General features: G+C 46.5%; 1 long non-coding RNA gene across 1 annotated transcript; it reads right to left on the reverse strand.

Moving 5' to 3' along the window:
* Positions 1-451: 451 nt before the first annotated feature.
* Positions 452-2,274, reverse strand: LOC149362749 (uncharacterized). Its single transcript, XR_016288524.1, has 2 exons — positions 2,104-2,274; positions 452-820 (listed from the first exon to the last, which is right to left on the reverse strand). It is a non-coding gene; the product is annotated as an uncharacterized LOC149362749 (long non-coding RNA).
* Positions 2,275-8,530: the final 6,256 nt, after the last annotated feature.

The following is an 8,530-nucleotide window of genomic DNA, read 5'->3' on the forward strand; positions in this document are numbered from 1 at the left end:
GTGCAGACCATCGCCACCGGCCGCGCTGCCAGTGTTATAGACCTTAGGAACATAAACACTTGAGTGCAGTGGGGTCGTGCGGGGACCCTGGGGCGTGCCCCGAATTCCTGTGTAAATAAAGTTTTTTTTCTCTCTCTCTCCGTGTTCGCACGCCGAGCGCGCGCAGTGATCTGCGTCCTAGCAATTTCGCAGCCTGCCGCGGCCTCTTTTTGCCTCGCATTCTTTGTACTCGCTTCGCATTATTCATGACCAGTCTTTCAAGTCAAATTACGCTCCGTTACATGAAAAAAAAGCAACTGATGACGCGTTGCTCCCGCCTCGAGGGGAGCTAATTACCAATATTTCCTGAGCCACGGCGAGGGCGTTCACCGACAGCAAAATAAAAGACATGATCAAAATCTTTCTCTTTCATTTCACTAACTCGAAAAGATATGTCTGCTCATTAGAGTAATTCACGAATTGTTCCGGCTTTATTAGGCAACTTGAGCATAAGAAATTGCTGCATTACAGCCATTTGCTTAACAGTGCTGCGGTGACTTCTTTTGACTATGTGCTGTAGATTTGTCGCAGCGACGCAGCATTGCTCGAGACCGTCAACCACAGAGTGATTTCACGCAGTTGCTGCTGATGCGCCCATCCACATCTTGCATCCCTTCACCGTAGCGATCAATTTCCTTGGCTGCCTCCCTGGCTTCAGCCTCATCCGGGACGATAAGGATACGGCCGTCCAAATCCTGGACCCCTCCACCGTGACGATCGACTTCCTGACCAGCGGCCCTTCCCTCGTCACCAGGGAGCTCGACAGTTGCGGCTCGGCATTCTGAAGAGGCATGAAAGTAATTATTAAAAGGACGAAAACTTCGGCCAACTTTTTCATTGTGCACAAAATGCGCGCAAATCAGCATGCATTCGAAAAGGGTAAATTTTTCAATTGTTTTAGGGGTGTGCGAATAAGAAATTTTTCGAATACGAATCGAATACGAATACTTGGTTCCGAATATCGAATCGAATATCGAATAATCAAGGACAGACGCATTTAACCCCTACCAAACATTTATTTCAGCACCCAAGAACATTACACCTCAACTATCGATGAATAAATGAACACCAGAGGTGTCTGTGGCTGCACAAAAAGTACCAAAGTCTCGAACATTATTCTTAAAAGAGTGGAAATATCAGAGAAGATGGCTAGTACACAGCATTGATTAAGGCTAGCTTGCCATCAGCACAAAAGCGCGTTGCTGGGATGAACATAAAAGGTTGTCGTGAAGGAAAACCAGCTGCTCCACATGGTCTGGCAGAAGTAGTTCCCTTCTACCTGAAACGACTCCTCCAGCCACAGAAAATGCCCTCTCACTTCGCACTGACCTGACACATATTGCGAGGTACTTCGTGCACAGCTCTGACTATACCAGCTTCGCAGGTATAGCAACAAAAAAGCTCACCAGCGCAGTCAGCTACGGCACTTGAAGGAAGGAAGAATTTTCCTTCTTCCATGCGCATTGCTCTGGGCGCCGCCATGTTATGTATCTGTCGAAAGGGCTTGCGGACGGAAATGAACGCCGGTGCTCACAATGAATATTCGGCTAGATACGAATATTCGCGTCAGGTCGAATATTCAAAACGATACGAATACTTGGATTTCGAATCGAATACGAATACTAAAAAATAATATTCGAAATATATTCGAAAATTTCGAATATTCGCACACCTCTAAATTGTTTCCTTACTAAATATTAAATTTATGTTCGATACTATAGGCTAAGATGAAAGCTTGATAAAAGAGAGCAAATTTGTGCTTTTCACGAATAAGTATGTGCAACATGCGAGTATACCTCTTCATAAAGCCCACTGCATAAGAGAAAACGTTTTGTACAATGTACACCACTTTTGTTAAAATATTTAGTACTTGTGTTTGCTTGGGTCTCTGCGTCCTCTCATTACGCAGTCGTATACTTTCGTTAAAGAGTGTGTTTGCTATAGTCGTACAGCTGATCTATTACTGCGCCAACTCCACTCAGACAATGCGTGAGCGGTATGCCAGATCAATTAAGATGCACCCATATACTATGAGCTGAGTATTTCCTTTTTAGAGTTTCTTACCTGATGCAAGAAGACCAAACAAGGCAAGGCCAAGAAGAATAACCTTCACGTTCATGACACCTTTTGATGGGTGCTAGGAAAAGGCATAGAAATAAAACCATGGTCAAAATAAGCAAAACGTGTAATAACATCGAAGTGCGCTCACAAGGGAATTATTATGCCTTCGTAAAGTGCTCAGGTTCTTTTTCTTTTGTGCACCAAAAAGCAATTGAACTCCACAGCACCTGACGTAGGGAGCTGTTAACAACCTCATCGAATGATCTGAACGATTGAATTGCGGAACAATTGTTTGCTCGTTGAATAATTAGCACTCCGTGGAACTTGTGTAAATTTTATGCTGCTCTCTTTAAAATGAAGACCTAAGAGACATCCAGTTTAATCTACATTAGGACTTGCGCAAATGAAATACTTCAGAACAAGATTGGCGGGGGCTTAGCTTTGGTTAAGCCTGGTAGGTTGCGAAAGCAAAAGCGCAGCGCCTCCAACTGAAGGAACGCAGTGCGCCGCGTATACAGGTCATGCGTGGCTACCGGCCGCCGCTGCGCGACGACTGAAAGCGTCTTGGAACGCAGTGCGCCGCGTCTACAGGTCCCGCGTAGCTACCGGCCGCCGCTGCGCGACGACTCGAAGCGTCTTCGGTAATTTTTATTATATTTTGTTTCTGATGCTGTTGCGACAGAGATAAAGAAGACAACCTACAGCTGGTATGATGTCACAGCGGCAGTAGCGCTACAGGTGCGCGGCGCGGCGTAACTGCAGCCGAGCTATCTGAAGGAGCGAGTTGGTCGCCCATATTCACTCCGCTAAAGGTCAAACGTAACAGCGGCCGGGTCACGCGAAGGCTTGAAAGCGCGAGTAGTATTGGTTTCTCAATAAAGCTCCAGTAGTGAAGAAAACCCGTATTCCAAACTCTTCTATTGCGAAAGCAATACTACGCTCATGAACGGCCTTTCGCGTGGCGGCGGCCGGTAGCCACGTTTAACGTTTAGAATCACCTCTGACGTGATACCAAGGTGAGAGATGGGCTACCAAGTCGAGTCGTCGCGCAGCGGCGGCCGGTAGCCACGCGTGGCATTTATAATGACCTATGGCGTCATGCCATGCCTAGTGACTTTACAGCATGACGTCATACCTGGAGCGAGAGACGGGCTACCAACTCGGCTCGTCGCTTAGCGGCGGCCGGTAGCCACGGTGCGCCGCGCTCCTCCCGCTAGAGGCGTTAGAGACGTTATAGCGTGACGTCATACCAGGAGCGAGGGACGGGCTACCAACTCGGCTCGTCGGGTAACGGCGGCCGGTAGCCACGCGTGACCTGTAGACGCGGAGCACTGCGTTCCTTCTTTAGACGAGGCGAGCCGCTTTCCTTCTGCTAGAGGCGCTGCGCTCGCTTTCGCAACCTATCAGGCTTAACCAAAGCTAAGCCCCCGCCAAATTTTATGCGAAGCATATTAACGTAGTTTTCGGGCCTTTGCGCGACGCCCGGCGGTGGCCACCATTGACCTTGAAGTGAGATCACATGATGTGACGTCACGTGATGACGTCACACCGGCTGCAGATGGGGCCTCATATCGCGCCGTCGGACGTCGCCCGGCGGAGGCCTCCACGCTTCGGTTCGCGCCGTCGCGCGCGACGCGGCGGCGGCGCCACCATCGCTGCATCACGTGATATGTGACGTCACGCCAGGGATGAAGCGGCGCGCGCCCGCCGTCGCGTCAGTCTCTGTGCCCGCAACCGCGCCAGCGTCTTTGAGCCGGGCGTGTATGCGGTCAAGATGCCTCCAAACGCTAAGGACGTTAATAATAAGAATGCAAAACGAAGGCTGCTTCGCATCCACTGTTCTTAACCTTGATAAGCCTCCAACTTTTTTTGTAACCGTGGATTAGAGCGTTCAATGCGCAGTTTAAGTCACGTTAGGCGTTTTTTTCAAGCTTGTTGATCTCTTTCTCAAGGCTTTATCTCTGGCTGCCACACTATTGCAACAATAGCACAAATCTAATTTGTAAAAGCGATAAACCTAAACTCTTTGCGACATCTATTAGTGCTTAGGGCCTTCAATAAAGCACAGATAGTGGCAGACAGATTGCCACTACTTTGCTTTAGATAAAAAATTGGCTGTGGTTTAGCTCTGGTTAAACCTGGAGGATTGCGAAAGCGACATCTGTGCGTAGCCATATATTGTTGCGTGAGCTATACTCCCCACAGTCCCGCCGTTTCGCGTGCTCTTGCACGACCATACTGCGCATGCGTGACGAGCAAGTGACGTCACTACGCACAGCTGGCGTGCCTCGCCGCGCGCACTCTTCCTTTCCTTAAACATGTCGGTGTGTAAAACGTGGTCAACTCCAACGCCAATGAACACAGTGAACGCCGAGGACCTATCGCTTAAGCGCCGCATTTCTGGCACAACCTTGTCAATGCCTGCAGCTCACATCTCTCTCTCTCATCACCCCACGTACATATAAGCACGATTCAGGCGTCCACTGACCCAGGGAGCCAATATGCGCACTTCCTTTCCTTAAAATGAACGGAGCGTAAAACGTGGTCAGGGCCAACGCCAATGAACACAACGAACGACGACGGCCTATGGCTTCAACGCCGCGTTTCTGGCGCAGCGTTGTGAATGCCAACGCTTGCAACGCACACCTGTCACTACCGCCGCTTATCATAAAGCATGGTTGAGGTGTCCACTGTTTCAAGATGGCAATTATGCGCCTTCCCTCTGGTTCGGGTGCCCACCGAGATGTGGACACCTCGCCCTCACCTCACGCAACACATATCCTGGCATAGCAGTGCTAAGCCGCTGCCAATTTTATAAGCGGAGCGAGTTGGTCGCCCATAATATACCGCTGGTATGACGTCACAGCGAGAGTAGCGCCACAGGTGCGCAGCGCGGCAAACACACATCGTAACTGCAGCCGGGCTCTCTGAAGGAGCGAGTTGGTCGCCCATATTCACTCCTCTAAAAGTCAAATGTAACTGCGGCCGGGTCACGCGAAGGCTTGAAAGTGCGAGTAGTATTGCTTTCGCAATGAAACCTTCACATCCGTGGAACCTCCTTCCCCATTACTAACTTATTACGACATACTTTAGCACTTAAGATTATCCCGTCGGGTCTACCCTCCGTCGGCTAAGACACTGGACAAAGGGGAGGAACTACACCTCCGAAAGCTACAGACCAGCACTTACAACAACCCACGAAGACTACACGCCATAGACCCGGAGTCATTTGACTCACTCGGCAAATTCTGCAGGGAGAAGGCGGACCTGTATGGTATGGGCCTGCCAATGAAATCAGGCGGTCACTATTAATAACCAGCCAATGCAGGAGGGGTGGGAGGCAGCTCTGACCAGCTCGGACGAAACGAGTCAAAAGCGACTCATGCAAAGAGCCCGCACAGCAGCCTACGCCAATGGGGTTCCGGACTGAGACTCCACCCGCAGCTACAACCTCCTAAAAAATTTCATTAAACTATTTTCACCACCACTTAACACAGTGCGAAAGCTGTTGATATCTTTAAGCAAATTGTCTTCATAAAATCCGCTCCAATCTTACACGATGTCAGTGCACGTTAAAGAACCCCAGGTGGTCGAAATTTCCGGAGCCCTCCACTACGGCGTCTCTCATAGCATTAGTCGCTTTGGGATGTTAAACCCCATAAACCAACCAACCTCACACGGCCACAATGCCGAAACTTCACTAATTTCAAAGTTTTAAAAATTATTTCGCTGCATTTTCACTCAGAGCGTTGTAAATGTTCCGTGTGCTTTAAATTATGTCCTCTTACTGATTTAAAAATAATGGCAGGAGTTTAGCTTTGAGACGACAGTATTAGTATACTTTTATACTTATGCAATCATGCTTCGTTGGCGCAAAAAGTTTGCCTGAAGGGCTTTTCACGAAATTCAATCTGAGGAAAATAATTGTTCTCAGAGTGACTGTACATTTAACTTTAAATCAGTTATGCTTTGTCTTCCGCGGATCTTTCATTAAAATTAAAACACAGTCGCTACAATTTTATGATGATGAAAACATTTTCTGGTGCCAATGTTTTTTCATTACCTGTATAAGCACCCGATCACGAGTACCGCGAAACTTCCGTTAATGAAAGTAGTTTGCCGTGTGTCACCAAGTAAAAAAAATTCAAGGGGCACTTTGTTGGCCTAAAGTGCGGTGATGCGAAAGCCTTAAGCGCAGTGTTGCTGCTTCTGTCACTGATGTGTGGTTAAGATGTAAAGCTACGCCTCTAAGAGTGGAACGCGACAGCGTCTTGCAACGCTGCCAGGGAGTCCACAGAACGCCATAGCCCGTTCGGCTGTACGGCTTGCTCGACGGTAAATTAGTTTTTGAGGAAAGGAAATGTATCTTTCTCGCATACCTCGGTGGACACCTGAACCTCGCCGTAAGGGAAGGGAGGAAGATGGGAGCGAACGAATACCCCGTATCAGCTAGACGCGCCTTCGTTCATTCCAAAACATCCAGTTGGCATGGCGGTGTGGTTAGCGTGCTCGTCTCGAACTTCGGAGACCCTGGTTCGATTCCCCAACTCGACCAATTTCCTACTCGGTTTTATTTATTTATGTGGTCTGAATGGAAAAGTTAATTAGGCTAATTGGCGTTTACCATTGTTCTAATGCCATCCGTCATGTCTTGTCACTCAGCTGTCAAGTGATGGAACCCTCTGGAATGTTCCACAAAATGTCTACAAAACGTCTAGAAACGTCTAACTATGAACGATGGTAAATGATAGCTAACGTGATCATAACTAGTACACTGATTAATTCGTGTTAGTTAAGGTACAGGCGCAGTGCACAGTCCCACATGCCACTTCTTAACTACTACTAAATACCAATTAGCCATTTAGTCATTAAGTAGAAGGATATAATCATGAAATCCCTTTTTATCATGTTCCGATGTCTTTCGATGGCTCCCGATGAAGTGTCTGTTGTCTATTGATTGGCATATGCCCATATAAAACATGCATCTAAAAGGCGGACACATTTGCGAACACGCCTTGGTCACGACAGTATGATGAGGCATTAAAGGCTTTCGCCTTAATATTGTAAGCTATGTTACTTACGACACGATGTAGATTTCTTTGTAGATTGATCGCTTTGAACTGTGGCTGCTTGTATGAACCGCCTTTTATATATGAAGCCGGGTATGTGGAGGAATACGAAAACGAACTTTATTCTACGCTGATCGCTAGTTCAGTCACCCTTCCTTGGAGATAAGCAGGCTGTGTTTTTCGATATTATGTGCAGTACCTCTTACCGTCACTTGATTGGGCTGTCAGAACCGAATGGCGAACGGCCGACATAGCTTAAAAGCACTCTGATCATATTGTTGGGAAACTGAGTTGAAAATAGTTCTTCACTGCAACCTGATTCTGCAAGTGAAAAAAAATGATATGCAAGTAATATACATTACAATTTGTATAGTCTATATAGACGCTACATTCACTTTTTGTGTTGCTGCTTTCTTCAATGCTTGCAGAATAGAGACTTTAGACGTATGATAATGCGCCTCTCCTGCAGATATATATGTTTCTGAGTCAGGCCACGTGGCTGTAAAACTTCACAAGTTCAAAGCCAGCAACTTCATTTTAAGTTCAGGAACATACATTTAAGAAAAATTAAAAAAAAGAACTGAGCACTATGAATGTAAACCGCCACTAATACAGAAATACATCAATGCATTTACTTCTTTCACTGCCAGCCCCATACGCTCGGATCTTCATTTAAACGGCGTCTGCCATGTTTAACTTCTGACTGCACGCTGACGTTTGTATTTCCTTTGACTTCAACTTTAAATAAACGTAATATTTAATTTCCTGACTTGGTACACATATATGCTTAGTGACCATTACTTTATAATATTCGCTTTAAAAAAAAGTGCCGACATGGTATTAAACATATTACGCCCAAATTGAGTATTGTAACGCAATAATGTATTTTTTTTCATGTCAATAAAAGTATTTTTATAAGGTTATTTTTCTTGTTCAACCGTTAGCCAATGCTTAATGATGATCCGAGCTGAGACAAGATACCATGGCATATCCAGTAATTCTAGAATACGTTAAATGCAGAAATTTCTCTTTTATCGCTTGTATCTGAACATGCCTATACATTTCCGATTGAAGTGCCTTCACGCGCCCTACATCAACAAAGAAAAGTAAGCAAGGGTTACGTTTGAGCTCTTTTTACCGCAGCCTTCATCTTCAAACAAAATACTGTTACATGGTGGCGGACTCTACCTCGGAAATGCTTTGCTGTGAACTGGCCACCATAAAGTCGGTGCCGAAGACGCGTGAAAAAAAGTCCGCCTTTTTTTTTTTTATTCCGGCTCATGCCTAATGCAAACATGAGGGTTACCATATAGTACAAGTAGCTATAGAGGGAATGTTGCCGCTGGAACCTGAGCAGACGC

The sequence above is a fragment of the Amblyomma mixtum genome, chromosome 2 (assembly GCF_055824585.1).
Source record: "Amblyomma mixtum isolate Tamu chromosome 2, ASM5582458v1, whole genome shotgun sequence".
Lineage (NCBI taxonomy): Eukaryota > Metazoa > Arthropoda > Arachnida > Ixodida > Ixodidae > Amblyomma > Amblyomma mixtum.